Raw genomic sequence first — 21102 nt, forward strand, 5'->3', positions numbered from 1 at the left:
TCAAATTTTCAGTAGAAAAGCAATAAAAGCAAAGGAGATTAATAGGACAAGCTGTTGTAACCTTGCATATTCTGATTCCGCCTTTATATGTGAGGATGAGCTACCTTGACTAACGTTTTAGGGTCAATCAACAGTCCAACAAATTTTATATACCAATCAATAAAAAGTTATATCTTGTTATATATTTGTAAATCCTGCGTATTATACCGATTGAATAAATCTAATTTTATATACCACATAATAAAAAAAGTTATATTTTTAAAAACACTGTGTATTACACGAGTTACATAAATGTAATTTTGTATAGTAAATAATAAAAATATTATATCTTTAAAAAATCTCGTTTATTACACGGGCTGGATGAATCTAATAAAAAGTATATCTTTAAAAAAACTAACCAATATACTCGATATATGATGGATGAGGTGAATGCGGTGATAGTTCTTATAAATGTTACGTAAACATAGTGAATATCGTATTTAAGTTGAGAATTGAAAACGAAAATAAAAGTATAGAACCAATAAACATTGATTAAGGTTTTTGTTTACCCCTTATAAACATTTTTGAAATAGGTTATACCCTTAACTACTTTAGTTTAATAAAATAAATAAATCATTTACAATATATTAATTTATATTTGGTCTACGTCTTTTGTTAATTTCAGGATAAATAATTTTGACATCTAATAAATATATCAAAATATTATATTATCTCCTATACGAATTGTTTAAATTTATATTAAATTTAGTTTTATAATTATCTTTTAATTAATATTAATTATCTATAATTAAGTAGGAGATAGGAAAAAACTAAAAAATAGATGGCTCCAATGAATGACATGTGTCCACTCATTGGTTTCTTTTATTATATAGTACTAGCGGTAAGACCCGTGTGTAAATACGGGTCGTTTCTTAGAAAAGCATGCATAACATATATTGACATAACATATAGATATGTGTATAGATATTGTACCAAAACGTGTTCTCTATTATAGCTAAAAGACAACTATAAGTAAATATAAAAGATATTTAACAAAGTTAATAAAAGATGTCTAAAACATGTCTAACAAACTTAATAAAATTCATCAGTTACATATGATTATTTCCATTCTCTTATTCATAAAAGAGAGTATCCACCCATTGACAATATAAATTGTTATAAACATAAGTACATATGAAAGGTGTTTAACAAACTTAATAAAATTCGAATACAATTTAACTTTAACAAACATTAACTAAGAACATATGATCACCTGCCTAAACAACACACATCAAACCTCACTCAAGAATTTGTTACCCAGCAACATGTCCTTCGCTACATGTTGTGATCTGGTTAAATATGCTACTACAAACAATGTAACAGTTGCTGATCCAACAATCACCCTATACAACAGATGATACGAAAACCCTTCTTTATTACTGATCTTTATTTCTCATCAACATCTCCCTGATTTGTCCTTTGAATTGTAGTTCAAAGTCTAGGGAGAACATGTCTTCTTCATCACCCCTCTCAAGTTGAAGGTCCAACAAATCTTGGAGATCGTATGCATTTAGATTATATGCACTATCCATTTTAATCTCTTCAACACTACCATCTGATCTGATCAAAGTCAATACTTGGGTTTTTGAGCATGACTTCCACTTTACTATTTTTGGATCAGTTGGTTTTCTTGGGCAAAGAATTATTGAAGATGAGTTTGGTGATTGTGGTCTGCTAACTAAATTTGCAATTGATTCAGACAAATCAGATGATGAGAGAAGGTTTTTCGGAGTACCGATTTTTGGAGACAGAGCAGCAGTTGTAGGATAGACTTAGTTTTGAAGAACATTTGAATGTTTAGCTCTAACTTCTTCCAGCTTTTTGTAGGCCTCAACTATCTTCAGTTTAGAGCATCTGGCAATGGATCTAACTGGACCATAATCAGCAGCCACAAGCTCTGCTCTCATTCTTTTAAACTTCAATACCTCATCTGAATCCACTGTTTTGACTTTCTTCCAATTAGGTTGAGTTGGCTTTACCAGAGGATCATTGTTCATTTTTGTGATTCTATCGATATGAGTTTTTCTCTTACGTGTGGAGATGATTTCTAGTGAAGGAGAATGTTTTCGTAGTGAAGATGAATGTATGGGAAATCTTTGTGACGTTAGAGATGGTTGGATTGTGGTTGGTGTAGTGAAAATGATCATGGCAGATGTTTGAGAAACTTCTGCTAAAACAACTGGTGTCTCAGCAGCTGTTTGGTAAACATCTGCCGATACTTTTGCGTTCCCAGCATCTATTGACAAAATGGGTGATGATGGTGTGGAAGGTATTTTCTCCTTCTTTTGTAGTGGTTTTTTTGCGAAGGTTGGGATTTAGGTTGAGCAGGCGATACAATTTCTGTAGGATTAGCTTTTGAATCTGGTGGCAACTTTCTCAATGAATCTTTCTCCCCCTCTTTGGCATCATTGTCATCATCATCATCTTTCTCAAAGAATGATGTAGAGGTGGAGCCAGTAAGTTCCAACAGATGTTCCTTAATGTTCATAATGTCTGCTTGTGTGTCTTTATACCTGGCATCAACCAAATTTCTGATAAACTCCAAATTGAAATTGCGGTTACTTTCAGCCAAATTCCTCTGAGCTTGAAGGATGGGTTGCATAGAATTCCAAAGCTCATTGGTAATTTCCTTTCTGGTAGGTTGACTTTTAAAAAGCTCTATCATCTGCTTAATCAATTCTTTCATTTCAGCAACATCTGTTTCAATGGTAGACACTCTAACCGTTAAATTCTTATAAGTTAATTCATCACATACTTTAATAGGATCATCTGGATTCCCACCTGTAGTGGTTGTATTTGTTTTGATAATAGGAGAAGTCTCCATATCATCAGAAACAGATGCCCTTTTTTCTTCGTTCTGGGGACTTCCCACTGAAGCAGAGATTACAGTTGTAACCTCATCAGTAGTTGCCTTCAAGGGAGTCTTAAAAATGTAACCACTGTCCAACTGATCACCAATGGGTTCAATAGTTGTAGTGGCTGCTCCACTTGAACTACCACCAAGAGTTTCGTAATACTCAACGGGGATAACCTCCTCAACTGTTTGTAGGATAGGAGATTGAATTGGTTCAGACACAGTCATTTGTTCCGATCTACTCTCAGTAATGTGTGCATTAGAGGAACTGTTTTCTTTCTAAAATTCAATTGCTTCAAACAAAGGTAATATTGTTGATGGAACTTGAGCCGAGGGTTGTGGTGTAGAAAGAGTGATTGCCCTGGGCGAAGGGACTTCTAAACATACTTTCATATGAAAGGTCTACTTCATGTTGTGGTGTCCCTATACTTACAACATGATCCTTTTGTGACGATACATGAGGAGTTTGGATGGGTTGAGATCTTTCCAACAACTGTGAAGAAGTAGCAGCAGTGGTTTCACGTGACATTTGTGTTGTCACTGCATTAACCTCTGGGATCTCATCTTCCAGAGGAACCTTTTATTTTGTTTAGTTTTTATGGACCTTTTGGATGTGACAGCTTTCTTTTTGCGTTTTCTTGGTGTGTGTGTTTCACAACACCGGTTGTGGTGTCATGATCACAAGGAGCAGTTCGCTCAACAACTGAAGTTTGAGCAACTGATGCGGGCACATCTAAAACAGGCTCATCTCCCTTTGTTTCAGTTGTTTAAACTTTTGACTCTTTATCCATAAGTTTAGTAAAAGTTTTACTTGTAAGACTATTTATTTGAAAAGCTACACCTTGTTCAAAATCTGTTTGTGACACTTGTTTTAGTAGGTAGTAGCTTAGAAGTCTTAGATACAACAGAAAAGCATTACTACGAACACCTTTTTTCAATTTTTTCACATTTTTCACATTATTCAACAAATCAGAAAACAGTGCCTGTGATAAATTGTAATCAGATTTTGTTAAAATAGCATAACCCAAATACTGAATGTTCAAAGGTATCTCATTAAATGCGGTGGTCTTAGCTGAGAGACAAGTTAAAAGAGTATGAAACAAAAATTTCATTGGCGGAGGAAAGTTTGGTTTGTAGATAGTAACTTCCTTTAATTGTGCATCATACCCTCTTTCAATGAACTCTGTATGAAGTTCAAGTTTTTCAAAGTTGTTCTTACCTCCCAAATCGTCCAATGCAAATGTAGTGGAAATTGTAAAGGGAGAAATTCGAACCACACTTTCCCCGACCTTAGATGTGATGGCAACTGGATTATTATCTTCAACCTCTATTTCAGCATTAAACCAAAATTGTCAGAGTGTTTCTGTATGATCCGGAACATCAGCAGTAAGAATTGATTTGTATTTCGATGACGTTAAAAGGTCAATTATTGAGTGATAGCTGGTATTTTTGCTGGTTTTCTCAAAGATGGGGAGGTAATTGTGAGGGTTTTTGATGTTCAGAGACATGATCGGAAAAGAAGGTGATTTGGGGATGAAACAGGGTTTAAATTGGAGGGTTTTATATGTTGGAAACTATTTTTAAAAATTTTGAATTCGATACTGCGGTGGTAGAACCACGATTTAGGGATGAAACAGCTTTTATATAGAGAGAAGAAGTGAATGCTGACGTGGCAGTAGATACAAATATTTGATGGCTAAGATCTGTCCACGTCAGAACCTCTCTTGTGACAACCGATGACAGTTGTTTCCAAACCTCTGTTGGTCATTGGGAACAGTGTGAGTCAAACAGCCGCTAGATAAACAGAAGTTATGAGAACAAATGATAATTTCAGCAGTTGTTTTATTTTTAGGTAACATCTGTCCACGTCAGAAACTCTGTTGTCATAATGGATGACAGTCAGCAGTTTAGTAAATCAACAGTCATTAGGATAAACAGAAATTAGGACAACAGAAGGTAACCTTTAATAGTGGATGTATTTTTAGGCAAGCGGAAGTTTCAAAAACTGTTTTTTTTCAATCGGTGTAACTCAACAGTCGTAAGTCTAACATCTGTTATTAGCCCAACCACTGTTAGTATCAAATCCTCTGTTAAGCATTTTAAGATTGAATATCATCTGTTGTTCGTTAACATCTGTTGACCCATAGCAGACCTTTGCATCTTCAGACATTTATTCATCAGCAGATGCTCTCTTTTGTCAGACCTTAGCTACAACACACCTTTTATAACACAAAATATGCCGTAAATTCTTCCAAAAAACTGTTGTTGATAAACAAAATTATATAATAATACTTATAGCAGACATTATATAATAATACTTATTCATCATTAGCCCAACCATTGTTAGTATCAAATCCCCTGTTAAGCATTTTAAGATTGAATATCATCTGTTGTTCGGTAACATCTGTTGACCCATAGCAGACCTCTGCATCTTCAGACATTTATTCATCAGCAGATGCTCTCTTTTGTCAGATTTTAGCTACAACACACCTTTTATAACACAAAAATATACCGTAAATTCTTTCAAAAAACTGTTGTTGATAAACAAAATTGTATAATAATACTTATAGCATACGTTATATAATAATACTTATTCATCATTAGCCCAACCACTATTAATATCAAATCCTCTGTTAAGCATTTTAAGATTAAATATCATATGTTGTTCGTTAACATCTGTTGACCCATAGCAGACCTTTGCATCTTCAGACATTTATTCATCAATAGATGCTCTCTTTTGTCAGACTTTATCTACAACACACCTTTTATAACACAAAAATATACCGTAAATTCTTCCAAAAAACGGTTGTTGATAAACAAAATTATATAATAATACTTATAGCAGACGTTATATAATAATAAAAGAGTATGAAAGAAAAATTTCATTGGCGGAGGAAAGTTTGGTTTGTAGATAGTAACTTCCTTTAATTGTGCATCATACCCTCTTTCAATGAACTCTGTATGAAGTTCAAGTTTTTCAAAGTTGTTCTTACCTCCCAAGTCGTCCAATGCAAATATAGTGGAAATTGTAAAGGGAGAAATTCGTACCACACTTTACCCGACCTTAGATGTGATGGCAACTGGATTATTATCTTCAACCTCTATTTCAGCATTAAACCAAAATTGTCAGAGTTTTTCTGTATGAACCGGAACATCAGGAGTAAGAATTGATTTCTATTTTGATGACGTTAAAAGGTCAATTATTGAGTGATAGCTGGTATTTTTGCTGGTTTTCTCGAAGATGGGGAGGTAGTTGTGAGCGTTTTTTGATGTTCAGAGACATGATCGGAAAAGAAGGTGATTTGGGGATGAAACAGGGGTTAAATTGGAGGGTTTTTAATATGTTGGAAATTGTTTTTGAGAATTTTGAATTCGAGACTGCGGTGGTAGAACCACGATTTAGGGATGAAACAGCTTTTATATAGAGAGAAGAAGTGAATACTGACGTGGCAGTAGTTACAAATATTTGATGGCTAAGATTTATCCACGTTAGAACCTCTCTTGCGACAACCGATGACAGTTGTTTGGAAACCTCTATTGGTCATTGGGAACAGTGTGAGTCAAACAGTCGTTAGATAAACAGAAGTTATGAGAACAGATGATAACTTTCAGCAGTTGTTTTATTTTTAGGTAACATCTGTCCACGTCAGAACCTCTGTTGTCATAATGGATGACAGTCAGCAGTTTAGTAAATCAACAGTCATTAGGATAAACAGAAATTATGACAACAGACGGTAACCTTTAATAGTGGATGTATTTTTAAGCAAGCAGAAGTTTCAAAAACTGTTTTTTTTCAATCGGTGTAACTCAACAGTCGTAAGTCTAACAACTGTTATTAGCCCAACCACTGTTAGTATCAAATCCTCTGTTAAGCATTTTAAGATTGAATATCATCTGTTGTTCGTTAACATATGTTGACCCATAGTAGACCTTTGCATCTTCAAACATTTATTCATCCGCGGATGCTCTCTTTTGTCAGACTTTAGCTACAACACACCTTTTATAACACAAAATATGTCGTAAATTCTTCCAAAAAACTGTTGCTGATAAACAAAATTATATAATAATACTTATAGCAGACGTTATATAATAATACTTATTCATCATTAGCCCAACCACTATTAGTATCAAATCCTCTGTTAAGCATTTTGAGATTGAATATCATCTGTTGTTCGTTAACATCTGTTGACCCATAGCAGACCTCTGCATCTTCAGACATTTATTCATCAGCAGATGCTCTCTTTTGTCAGACTTTAGCTACAACACACCTTTTATAACACAAAAATATATCATAAATTCTTTCAAAAAACTGTTGTTGATAAACAAAACTATATAATAATACTTATAGCATATGTTATATAATAATACTTATTCATCATTAGCCCAACCACTATTTATATCAAATCCTCTGTTAAGCATTTTAAGATTGAATATCATCTGTTGTTCGTTAACATCTGTTGACCCATAGCAGACCTTTGCATCTTCAGACATTTATTCATCAGCAGATGCTCTCTTTTGTCAGACTTTAGCTACAACACACCTTTTATAACACAAAAATATATCATAAATTCTTTCAAAAAACTGTTGTTGATAAACAAAACTATATAATAATACTTATAGCATATGTTATATAATAATACTTATTCATCATTAGCCCAACCACTATTAATATCAAATCCTCTGTTAAGCATTTTAAGATTGAATATCATCTGTTGTTCGTTAACATCTGTTGACCCATAGCAGACCTTTGCATCTTCAGACATTTATTCATCAATAGATGCTCTCTTTTGTCAGACTTTATCTATAATATACATTTTATAACACAAAAATATACCGTAAGTTCTTCCAAAAAACTGTTGTTGATAAACAAAATTATATAATAATACTTATAGCAGATGTTATATAATAATAAAAGAGTATGAAAGAAAAATTTCATTGGCGGAGAAAAGTTTGGTTTGAAGATAGTAACTTCCTTTAATTGTGCATCATACCCTCTTTCAATGAACTCTGTATGAAGTTCAAGTTTTTCAAAGTTGTTCTTACCTCCCAAGTCGTCCAATGCAAATATAGTGGAAATTGTAAAGGGAGAACTTCGTACCACACTTTCCCCGACCTTAGATGTGATGGCAACTGGATTATTATCTTCAACCTCTATTTCAGTATTAAACCAAAATTGTCAGAGTGTTTCTGTATGAACCGGAACATCAGCAGTAAGAATTGATTTGTATTTTGATGACGTTAAAAGGTCAATTATTGAGTGATAGCTGGTATTTTTGCTGGTTTTCTCGAAGATGGGGAGGTAGTTGTGAGCATTTTTGATGTTCAGAGACATGATCGGAAAAGAAGGTGATTTGGGGATGAAACAGGGTTTAAATTGGAGGGTTTTTAATATGTTGGAAACTATTTTTGAGAATTTTGAATTCGAGACTGCGGTGGTAGAACCACGATTTAGGGTTGAAACAACTTTTATATAGAGAGAAGAAGTGAATACTGACGTGGCAGTAGTTAAAAATATTTGATGGCTAATATCTGTCCACGTTAGAACCTCTCTTGCGACAACCGATGAAAGTTGTTTGGAAACCTCTGTTGGTCATTGGGAACAGTGTGAGTCAAACAGTCGTGAGATAAACAGAAGTTATGAGAATAGATGATAACTTTCAGCAGTTTTTTTTATTTTTAGGTAACATCTGTCCACGTCAGAACCTCTGTTGTCATAATGGATGACAGTCAGCAGTTTAGTAAATCAACAGTCATTAGGATAAACAGAAATTATGACAACAGACGGTAACCTTTAATAGTGGATGTATTTTTAGGCAAGCAAAAGTTTCAAAAACTGTTTTTTTCAATCGGTGTAACTCAACAGTCGTAAGTCTAACAACTGTTATTAGCCCAACAACTGTTAGAATCAAATCCTCTGTTAAGCATTTTAAGATTGAATATCATCTGTTGTTCGTTAACATCTGTTGACCCATAGTAGACCTTTGCATCTTCAGACATTTATTCATCCGCGGATGCTCTCTTTTGTCAGACTTTAGCTACAACACATCTTTTATAACACAAAATATGCCGTAAATTCTTCCAAAAAACTGTTGTTGATAAACAAAATTATATAATAATACTTATAGCAGATGTTATATAATAATACTTATTCATCATTAGCCCAACCACTGTTAGTATCAAATCCTCTGTTAAGCATTTTAAGATTGAATATCATCTGTTGTTCGTTAACATCTGTTGACCCATAGTAGACCTCTGCATCTTCAGACATTTATTCATCAGTAGATGCTCTCTTTTGTCAGACTTTAGCTACAACACACCTTTTATAACACAAAAATATACCATAAATTCTTTCAAAAAACTGTTGTTGATAAACAAAATTATATAATAATACTTATAGCAGACGTTATATAATAATACTTATTCATCATTAGCCCAACCACTGTTAATATCAAATCCTCTGTTAAGCATTTTAAGATTGAATATCATCTGTTGTTCATTAACATCTGTTGACCTATAGCAGACCTTTGCATCTTCAGACATTTATTCATCAATAGATGCTCTCTTTTGTCAGACTTTAGCTACAACACACCTTTTATAACACAAAAATATACCGAAATTCTTCCAAAAAACTGTTATTGATAAACGAAATTATATAATAATACATATAGCAGACGTTATATAATAATACTTATTCATCATTAGCCCAACCACTATTAGTATCAAATCCTCTGTTAAGCATTTTAAGATTGAATATCATCTGTTGTTCGTTAACATCTGTTGACCCAGAGCAGACCTTTGCATCTTCAGACATTAATTCATCAGCAAATGCTCTCTTACATCTGACTTTAGCTACAACACACATTTTATAACACCAAAATATACTGTAAATTCTTCAAAAAACTATTATTGATAAACAAAATTATATAATAATACTTATAGCAGACGTTATATAATAATACTTATTCATCATTAGCCTAACCACTGTTAGTATCAACAGTCGTTAGAATACACAGTTGTTTCATCATCAGCAGATGTTCTCTTTTGTCAGACTTTAGCTATAACACACATTTTATAACACCAAAATATACCGTAAATTCTTCCAAAAAAATTGTTATTGATAAACAAAATTATATAATAATACTCATAGTAGACGTTATATAATAATACTTATTCATCATTAGACCAACCACTGTTAGCATCAACAGTCATTAGAATACACAGTCGTTTTATCATCAGCAGATGTTCTCTTTTGCCAAACTTTAACTACAGCAGACCTTTTACAACTCCAAGTATTGACTCTCTGTAATTTGCTGGAGCACAAATTCTTCAAAAAACTGCTATAAATGATTAAATTCAAAACATTTGTTTTATCTTTGCACTCATCTGTTCACCATCAAACCAACCGTTGATACTATTAAACCTCTGTTGACTTACCAAACAGATGTTTAAACACGATTCAACATCAACATAATCTGTTCACCATCAAACCAACCCTTGACACTATTAAACCTATGTTGACTTACCAAACAGATGTTCAGACACAATTCAACATCAACATAATCTAAATCTTACTCAAACACTAAATAAGTAAAAACAAAACACAACATAGATTCATAAAATTAAAATTTATTCATTTATTGAAGACTTAAAACTAAAACTCCAATAATTACTTCACATACTAAACAACATTAAAGTTCAAATCTAACAATAACAGCAAGAATTAAGAAACTTTAGCTTCAACTCCATCGATTGTTGAACCTCTCGATGTATGTCCTTCAACATTGCCATGAACTCCACGTCTCTATCACCGCACTCTATATTACGGACAACACAAAGCTCACGAACGGAGGTTGAAGGCATCCGCATAAGATCTGTAGGATCGTATCTCGACCCGAATGAGTCGTTCAGAGGATATTCTATCAAATACAGATGCGGAAAATAAGTATTTGACTTAGGAATAGCTAGCAAATCACTTTAAACTTCTATTTGCATTGATTTCTGACTTTACATTCAAATTCTGGACCGGCAGCACTTCGGTACAGTTTTCATCCACACTTGCTATGTTTCGCTTGAAAGACACCCTTATATAGGGTTTGAGTTTCGCTTCAAAGGTCAAGACCAAGTAAGCGAAACCTCCAAAGTGACATATAAGCGGAACTATATTGTGACACATAAGCGAAACCTTCTACCTATGTCACTACAAGCGAAACCTATTACAAACACTCATACAATTTCCTGTTTTCTCGTAAAACGCGCCCTGATCGAACACTCTAAGACTAAAACTCGATCCAAGACGAAGTCAACAGATGTAGTGCACCAACAGACTCCCCCTTAGATGTTGACGGAGTCGTCCATCGAGTCACAACAATGCTGTGTCTTCACATCTTCAGTCTTGATCAGTCTTTGGGCTTCTCTCTCTCTATCTTCATTTCTCTCTCTTTTATCACCAACAAACTCCCTCACTTTGATGTTGACATCTTTTGAGTTTCTCAGCTCCAACATACACTCCCCCTCAAATAATGACTTTTCCTGCATAAAACTCTAACATATGCATAAGTTTTATGAAAAACAATTAAGCATATAAACTATCACAATCACATCAATCAATCAGATCCTGTTGAACCACTTGGAATTGTAACATCTTTCTTATTAAAACAAACACTATAGGATCGTTTTCAGACCCGAACGAGTCGATCAGACAAACACTATAGGACGTGTAGAGGTCAATTCAGCTAGAAATACACTATAAACTGTTGTATGATTGATTTCGTAATGTTTTACAACCTGACAACACTTCGGCAGCACTTCGTTGCACAAACCGGAAAGTTACAAATGGTGAAAGTTTGAAAACTATTTATAGGCAAGGACCCTTCCATTTGAAACTCTTCAAACGGACAGGACATTTCAAACTAAACCCCTATTTCAAACTTTCAGCAGCTTCAAACTTTCAGCTTCAAACTTTCAGCTTCAAACTTCCAGCTTCAAACTTCCAGCTTCAAACTTTCAGCTTCAAGAGTAGTAAACCGAGACTCGATATAAGACGAAGACAACAGATGCATGTACCAACAGACTCCCCCTCAGAAGTTGACGAGTCTTAAGTGTCGAGTCTTCGCATCTTCAGTCTTTATCAGTCCTTTTGAAATCTTTGAAGCATATGACGTTGTAAGAATCCTCAAATCAATCTCTTAGTCTTTCTCGAAATCTTCAGAATCTGAATCTGGCTCTACTATCTTCAGACTCACTCTCGATGTCTTCAGACTCCCCCTTTCGCTAGAGATCGTAGTCTGGAATTCTTAAACTCATGATCTTGACCTGGCTCGCATCCTGCTCTGGATCGAAATCTGGCCAACCTTCATAAACTCTACCCAAAAGTAAATTTCCAAAATTTTATCCTGACAAATTTAGAAATTACTGGTAGATTTCTTTCAACAACACCATTTTTAAACTCTGATGACTTACTTTGCAAAAATAATATTCTTCATTTCAAAGATTATTTCTCCCAAACCTGTTGTTCATCATGTTTAGCACTCGGAATTTTGAAATTTAGCTCTTCAATACCAGTTATCGAAAATATTTTTGGATTTTACAAAATTTATGCTAAAACACACCAAAAATCTTTTTGAATTTTTGAAAGAAAGTAAAAACAGAAACGAAATATTTACAGACAATATTTTTGTGAGTTCGTGTAAGAGGATCATATCAGTTTTTGAGACATATCATTAAGCTTGATTACATTTTAAGTTCTAAACAATTTACCTAGATTGTCAGTAGGTTTGTCCTCTTAAATTTTCACACAGATTTCAACTGTTTCGAGATACGCAATTAGTGTCTTAGATACTTAAACTTATCCGTGTGTCCCACTATTTGAATATACTCCCGTATCCAGATCCCAATATTCAGTCTTACAAGTGAGTATACCACAGCTGATATCTGAAAAGGGGTTATGTGCGAGGGCCGTGAGAGCTCAGGTCGATACTTCCGTATACGCAGAGAGATGACGGCTTCGACTTTTGGTGGGTCCCCTTTAGAGGATCTTTTGTTACAACAGCAGCGACTATCAATTTTATTGTTTCATCATCTTGCTGAGGGCGAGCTTATATTTCAAAGCTTTTTGCAGAAAGCATTATCCGGGGACTAGGTCAGTATTTCCATACAGCAGTAGTCCCGGGATAATACCCCAGATATCACTGAGTATAAAGACCTAGTATCTCAGAATACGGGACCTTTCAAACAAGATTTCAGGGGTTACCTATATATCCAAGCAGTTTTGTTAACCCACAGAATAAGCAAGTTTGATTTTAGGTTTATATCTCGTTACAGTTTACTAAATGTGCGAAAACCTACTGACACATCCACAGTAAGATTGTTTATCACATTTTTGACTATACATTTCTTTAGCGTGTCGTGATTGTAGGATCGGTTTCAGACCCGCACGAGTCGATCAGAAGAGTTTATCTCTAAACGAACGGCGGAAACAGACGTGTAGAGCTTACTTCATCTAGATATACACTATAAACTGTTGTACTATTGATTTGAGAACGTTTTACAACCTGACAACACCTCGGCAGCACTTCGTTGCTCTAGCCGGAAAGTTACAAATGGTGAAAGTTTGAAACCTATTTATAGGAGGAACCCTTTAGTTTGAAATGACCCTTTAGTTTGAAACTGTTTCAAACGGCCAGGACCCTTTAGTTTGAAACTGTTTCAAATGGCCAGGACACATTTCAAACTAAACCCCCTTCAAACTAAACCCTTTCAAACTAAACCCTTTCAAACTTTCATGTTCAAATATAATAAACCGAGACTCGATATAAGACGAAGACAACAGATGAATGCACCAACAGACTCCCCCTCAGATGTTGACGGAGTCTTCAGTGTCGAGTCTTCGCATCTTCAATCTTTATCAGTCCTCTCGAACTCTTTGAAGTATTTGACGTTATAAGAATCCTCAAATCTTTTTCTTCTCTTTTTGTCATCATCAACAGACTTTCCACGAACAATCTCTACTCGGATGTCTTCAGACTCCCCCTTTCGATATGTTGGGATCGCAGCCTGGCTTGTTGAAATCACACAATCTTCAGGTATCGGAACCTGGCACTCTATCTTCAGATAACCTGCATATTCTCTACCCAAAAATAAATTTTCTGATGATAACTTGTAAAAACAATCTCATCAGCTAATGAACCACTAGCAGGAATAATACAATCAAAGAATGATTTTACAATGTTAATCTTTGATAAACCACTTGAAGATATATTTTAATTTTTCAAAACAACATATTCACCCAAACCATTTGTTCATCATGTCTAGCACTCGGAATTTTGAAAATTAGCTCTTCAACATCAGTTGTCGAAAATCTTTTTGATTTTTTTTAAATTTATGCTAAAACACACTAAAAATCTTTTTGGATTTTTGAATGTATACAAATGAAATGCAGAGAAAACAAAATATTTACAAACAATATTTTTGTGAGTTTGTGTAAGAGGATCATATCAGTTATTGTGACAAATCACTCACACCATTAAGCTTTAAACATATTCAGTTCTAAACAATTTACCTAGATTGTCAGTATATTGGTCCACTTTAAATTTTCACACAAATTTCAATCGATTCGAGATACGATATTAGTGTTTTAGAAACTTAAACTTAATTGTGTATCACTCCACTCAAATATACTCCTGTATCCAGATCCCAATATTCAGTCTTACAGGTGAGTATACCAGAGATGATATATGTAAAGGGGTTATGTGCGAGGGTCGTGAGAGCTCAGGTCGATACTTCCGTATACGCAGAGAGATGACGGCTTCGACTTTTGGTGGGTCCCCTTTAGAGGATCTTTTGATTACAACAGCAGCGACTATCAATTTTATTGTTTCATCAGCTTGCTGAGGGTGATGCTATGTTTCAAGCATTTTGCGAAAAGAATTATCCGAGGACTAGGTCAGTACTTCCATACAGCAGAAGTCCCGGGATAATACCCCAGATATCACTGAGTATAAAGACCTAGTATCTCAGAATACGGGACCTTTCAAACAAGATTTCGGGGGTTACCCATATATTCAAGAATAGTTACCCACGAATCAGGCAAGTTTGAATTAGGTTTATATCTCGTTTCAATTTACTAAATGTGCAAAAACCTACTGACACATCCGCAGTAAGATTGTTTATCACTTTTAAACTTTCCAAATCTTTATCATGTTGTAATAGTCCACTGATGTACTATCATTTCCTCTTTTTCACAACAAAACTCATTTTTGATTTTATCATGTTTTTGGCTTTTTTCAAATTTTCTAATGTTTTTGGATTTTCTGAAATTTTCTACTCCCCCTAAAATGCAAACACATTAACGAAAATTGAAAACAAACTATACAGAAACATGACAACCGATATTAAATCACATCAATTCGCCATTCACTTGGCATAAACAATTAGAACTCCCCTATCAACAAACTATTTTCCCGTTTAGATTTCAAAACACTTAAGTTTGTTTTAATCAAAATGGTTTTTCCGGAAAATAATTTGATTGATTTTACCACTTGTAGATTCATCAAACAAATGTTCGGGGATGTGGTTCATCATCTTGTCTTCCAACCAGATGTAGGAAAATACAAGTACAAATTAATGTCCTTGATTTACCATTTGCAAACAATGCACAATCAACACTCCTAACCACTTGTAATTATGGCCAACACATACCACTAGCAAGCAAATACAAACAAACCTTTTACCGTTTAATTAATTGACGTTACCGAATATAACTCAAGAAAGATGCCGATTCATGCTCCACGCTTACCAACCTGGGAGCTCCGGCAAGTCCTGAGACTTACTGTTCATAATATGTACCATCCCAATCACAAACCAGGGATGGTTCAACCTTTTCTTTCTTTGTTTTCTTCTCATAAAATTCTTTAACCCCTTTGACTTTTCGATCAATCATCTTTCCAAAGATATGTTTTACCTTGGGGTTAAAGGCCTTCTCAGCATCAAATTCTTGTTTATCATTATAAAATTGATTAGAAATTTCAGTTTTACCAATTTTGTTTTTATAATTTTCAGCCCGAAGTGATGGAAATTCCTCATCATTCACAATCGGAACTGATTTTTCATCTTTTACATCAGCTTCACATTTTGAAACAACTTGTGGCTCAACTGACTTTGTGGAATCAGTTTCATCGCCGGAAGATAGCTCCTCTGATTTTGATTTATCAGAATCATCGCTAGAGCTTTCACCAACCTTCTTAACAACCCATTTCTAGTTGCCAGACTTAGCTCTCTTCTTGTAGAACTTGTTCGAACTCTCACCAATTTCAAATATAGAATCTTGAAAGAATTTTGTTCTATCAATTGGTGATTCGAACGCAAGCACTTTCTCTTTGACTTTACGAAATACTCCTTTTTTTGATTGTATTGCATTAGAACAATCTTTTGCAATATGTCCAACAGTGTTGCATCGGAAACAGGTTCTTGTATCTCTCTTCTGTTCATCTTGCTTCTTTGCAAGGAACTCACCATTTGATTCCCTCCAGAAACTTGTCTTTTCTTCTTCATTAGTTGATGTGCCTGAAACAAATGACATTTTGGATTTAAAATCACGAACATATTTTTCATTTTTCTGTTTTTCTGTAGGAATAAAGCCTAAACCTTTCTTTTTGAAATTACCGTTATGGTTTGATTTCTTTTGGAAACCAGAACCGTAACCCTTTTTCTTGTTTAATTTTTGTTGTACTCTTGAGGTGTATTTTTTAGGTATTTCATTAAGACATAAGTCTTTTATTTCAGAAATATTAATTTCTGTGAGTTTGAAAACCTTGTTTATCAATTCAGTTTTGATACCTCTTATTGGAAATTCCTCATCAGAATATAATTTGTCAGAATTATTCAAAGTGTAGGCAACTTTAAACAACCCATCATCCAAATTAGATTTTGATAATAGGAATTCTTTGTCATAGACTATTTTTCCCTGTTTTTCTGTTTGACCCGGAGTGCTTGACTCAGACTTTGACTCTGACACGGACTCCGACTTTGACTCCTCTATCTCATCGTTTTCTAACACATGATCCACGACTTTCTTCATTAACTGAGACTGTTGATCAGTGTCAGACGATGTAAACACAACATCAATACTATCTGGTAGATTGACTGACGACTCTGACTCCCACTGTAAATTTGTTGCCTTTTTGACTCTTTCATCGTTTGGGTATCTTGGCAAATATCCATTTTCCAGCGGGGGTGGACATTTGTTATAACTGACACCTTGCTTCTTACCAGATGGCATCTTTTTCAGTATCTTTTTTCGTGTCATTCGTCTTCTTGTCAGCATTTTTTCCATCAGCACCTTTTCCAGCTTCTTTCTCTTCAGTTACCTCATCATCTTCCCATACCTTCATACTTTCAACCGTCGGATAAATCCTGTCAATGACATAGGAAGTACATGAGTAACTTTTTAACAAACGATTAACTCTTTCTGTTTCAATTCTTTGCAGCTAAAGCTTTTGTTCCAAAGCAGCACATTTCTCAATGTAATTGTTTACAACTTTCTGCTTTGTCATGAAGGCTCCCTGAAGAGTCTTCATGGCTATTGCTTGTTCTTCTCTCGTTTGACTGTACTGATTCATTGTTTTATTCAGCACATCGTAAGACTCCTTCAGACTGTTCAAGTTGTAAATCAACGTGCTATTTTGCTTCTTCACAACTTCACAATTCTCACACTTCACTGGAATCTTTTTCGCATCAACTTCTTCCTCAACCTTGAATTTAGGCACTTCTTTCACCTTTTGTCTTCTCACCACCAGAACCTCTTCATCATCACTGCTCACCGGTGTCCTGATCTTTTTCTTCTTTTTCTTGGCTTTTTCATCTTCACTATCACTTTCAGCAAGCAGTTTCATATCTTCTTTATATTTTCTTGCCCAATATTCCGTATCATCGTCACTATCATCTACAACCTTTGTCGTAAAAGCAGTGTAAGCTGTAGTTTGATCAGGAATATAATCATCCCAGGTAAAATTTGCCCAGCTAAAACCCTCTGGTAATCTCTCATCATCTTGATCAATTATCAAAGCACTACCATCCCTTCTTTTTCCATACAATCTATCACTATTACCCACACAAGCTCTTTTTTCAGAATCTTCAATCACATCTCTTCCATGTGCAGTTTGAGCTTGATGTTTATGTTGTTGAGATGATTGTTGACCAACTTGGTGATAGATGGCTTTACGATAGTAATCATTGTTGTTGTTGAACGGATTTTGAGCTCCACTTGCTTCACGGTTAGTGCACTCCCTCTTGAAGTGTCCTTTTTCTCTGCACTGAAAACAAGTGACTTTAGATTTGTCAAAACCTAAAGTAGAAACATTTGCATCACGAAGATCATCTCTCCCTGTGATTTGTTTAAATTTCTCAGCTCTCCGTAACACGCTAGCCAGACACCATTTATGTCCATCAGCTCCATCTCTTCAGCATCAATCTGGTCGTAATCTTCCTTGGTTAACATTGGATTGCCAATACGACCTGCAACAAAACAAGTATAAGATTCCAAAACCATTCCTAATAAAGACATTTCGTTTTTGGCAACTTCCTCAGAATAATCTTGATCATTTTCAAGATTTAACACTATGTTGCACTGTAATTTTCTCCCGTTCTTAGTTGCTGAAATGTTTGGATTATAAGATGAAAATGAAGTAAAATTGGTTTTGCTGTTTGATCCAGATGATGGACTTCCAGATGAATTCTTGGCACTGTAGGCAGTCTCAACTTTAGGAGATAGATTTGAAGATTTCTTTTCATTAACTCCTGCCTTATAATACAACCCGATGTCCTGTTCACCGTCAAAATCTTTCATTCTGATAACTTTCCGTTGTTCCATTTCTTGAGCTTCTATCTTTTCAATGAACTTACTGAGCGTCAGATTGCTAAAATCCTTCTTGTTTCTGAGCATCATAAGGTATGTGCCCCAAGTCTCATAGGGCAACGCATCAGCAAGTTTCTCTATCAACTCATCAGTGCTCTTCTCAATACTCAACCTTTTCATGTTAGCAAGCAGATTACAATAACGTTCAATAGTCTCTCGTGTATTTTCATTCTTTAATCCTCGAAACAAATCAAATTCTTTCTTTAGAAGCGATTTCTTGCTTTTAACCATCTCTTCACTTCCTCGAAACTTTGAACGTAATGCTTTCCAAATCGAATATGACGTTCCATTGTGTTGTAAAAGCACCATAATATCTTCTTTCACTGCTTGTTGAAGAAGACTTAGCATCATTTTCTCATCTTTATACTTCTTCCTAGCATCAGCAGTAAGATCTTTTATCGGAACAGGCTCTTCATCATCATTCAAAGGTCGAACATACTTTGTCTCGATGCATTCCCAAGCATCAAGATAGTTAGCTTGCACCCAATTCTCAAACCGACCTTCCCAACCTTTAAATTCTTCGATGTTCATTAGTTTGGGAGGCTTTTGCATCGTCCCTGTTTCGTTTTTCAACATCGTGTTCTGTGTAATACTCATCGGTGTAACTGGAGTAGCGAATGCGTTGTAAAATTCCTCGTCCATTTTTTCGAATTTTAAATGAGCTGTATCACCTTGTAAGAATACCTGACAAACAAACAAACAATCAGCTTAAAGATTTATCAATTAACAGAATAAAACTGGTACTCGAACTATTGAATATTCGGTGCGGACTGAAAATCGACACACTGTGTGGACAGCTAAGACCCGGAGCGATTTCAAACGACCTGATTCACAAAGACACAACCTGACCTTATTTCCACATGAACCGAACTAGTATCAAATGACCTGATGACCTTTGATACTTTTGAACTCCAAACTGTGCAGATTTGATAATGAACTGACAGTTAAAATTTGAACTTTGAGCTTTGAGATTTGGCCGATGATGAAAGATGGGCTGACAACACTTACCAATACAAATCAAATTTAATTGCACCTCAAATTTCACTAACTTGACCCACAACACGTGAAAGTGATACAACTTAAATTCTATTGAGCCAATATATCATTTTTAACCTTTTTTTACATGGGTCACTGATTGTAACAAACTAACAACTTCAAGAAACATTTAATTTGATTTAACCGAGACTTTGTTCTCAACAGTGATTGGACCGCTTCACATGTAACTCAGATTGGGTCTCACTTTTGTGTATCACAACACTGATTGGGCCAAACAAATTCACGTTAACATGGTTATACCCAAATCACATATGAACATATACTGGCTGACAATGACTTTTAATATCATATGCAGATATGATAACAACTGCAATAGAATGATTGGGCCGCTAGAACATTACTGACCTAACACTTCACAGTGGCCGACAATATCAAATCATATTACTGACCGTCATATATCAATTGTTGTTGAAAAACTATTGGGCCGCAATATCCACTAAGCTATTCAAATTGATTAAATGCATTTTTTAACAGTTTACAATATTCAAATAGTAGTTGGTTCAAACGGTGGACTTTCAAACGGGACAGTTTCAAATGATGGTGATCTTTTCAAACGACAGGACACTTTCAAACATAATGATATGGTTCAAACGACAGATGCTAAATTCAAACGGCAACGTCTACTTTCAAACGACAGGATCTGATTTCAAACGATAAGATTAAACGGAGGGTGCTTTCAAACGATGACATCCTGATTCAAACGATTGGTTCAAACGGTCACTATATTTCAAACGATAGGTAACCTTTTCAAACGATAGGAACCCTTTTTTTCAAACGATATGAAGCTATTTCAAACGGAAAGCATCTGTTACGTTCAAACGGAACCTATATTTCATGCCATTTTTCCCATTTTTACTTCGATTTTTGACCTGAAATTCTCAAGGCTTTGTTAAAACACCATTACGCACATATTGTGAGAGTTTCAGCCGATTTCAACCGTGAAAACTTGTAATTTTCGAAAAAAAAAAGATGTAGAAGGAGAAAATGCAGCTGAATTGTATAGAACTCTTCCTCCTGAGCTCTGATACCACTTGTAGGATCGGTTTCAGACCCGAACGAGTAGATCAGAAGAGTTTATCTCTAAACGAACGGCGGAAACAGACGTGTAGAGCTCAATTCAGCTAGATATACACTATAAACTGTTGTACTATTGATTTGAGAACGTTTTACAACCTGACAACACCTCGGCAGCACTTCGTTGCTCTAGCCGGAAAGTTACAAATGGTGAAAGTTTGAAACCTAT

Source organism: Helianthus annuus, chromosome 7, assembly GCF_002127325.2.
Source record: "Helianthus annuus cultivar XRQ/B chromosome 7, HanXRQr2.0-SUNRISE, whole genome shotgun sequence".
Taxonomy (NCBI): domain Eukaryota; kingdom Viridiplantae; phylum Streptophyta; class Magnoliopsida; order Asterales; family Asteraceae; genus Helianthus; species Helianthus annuus.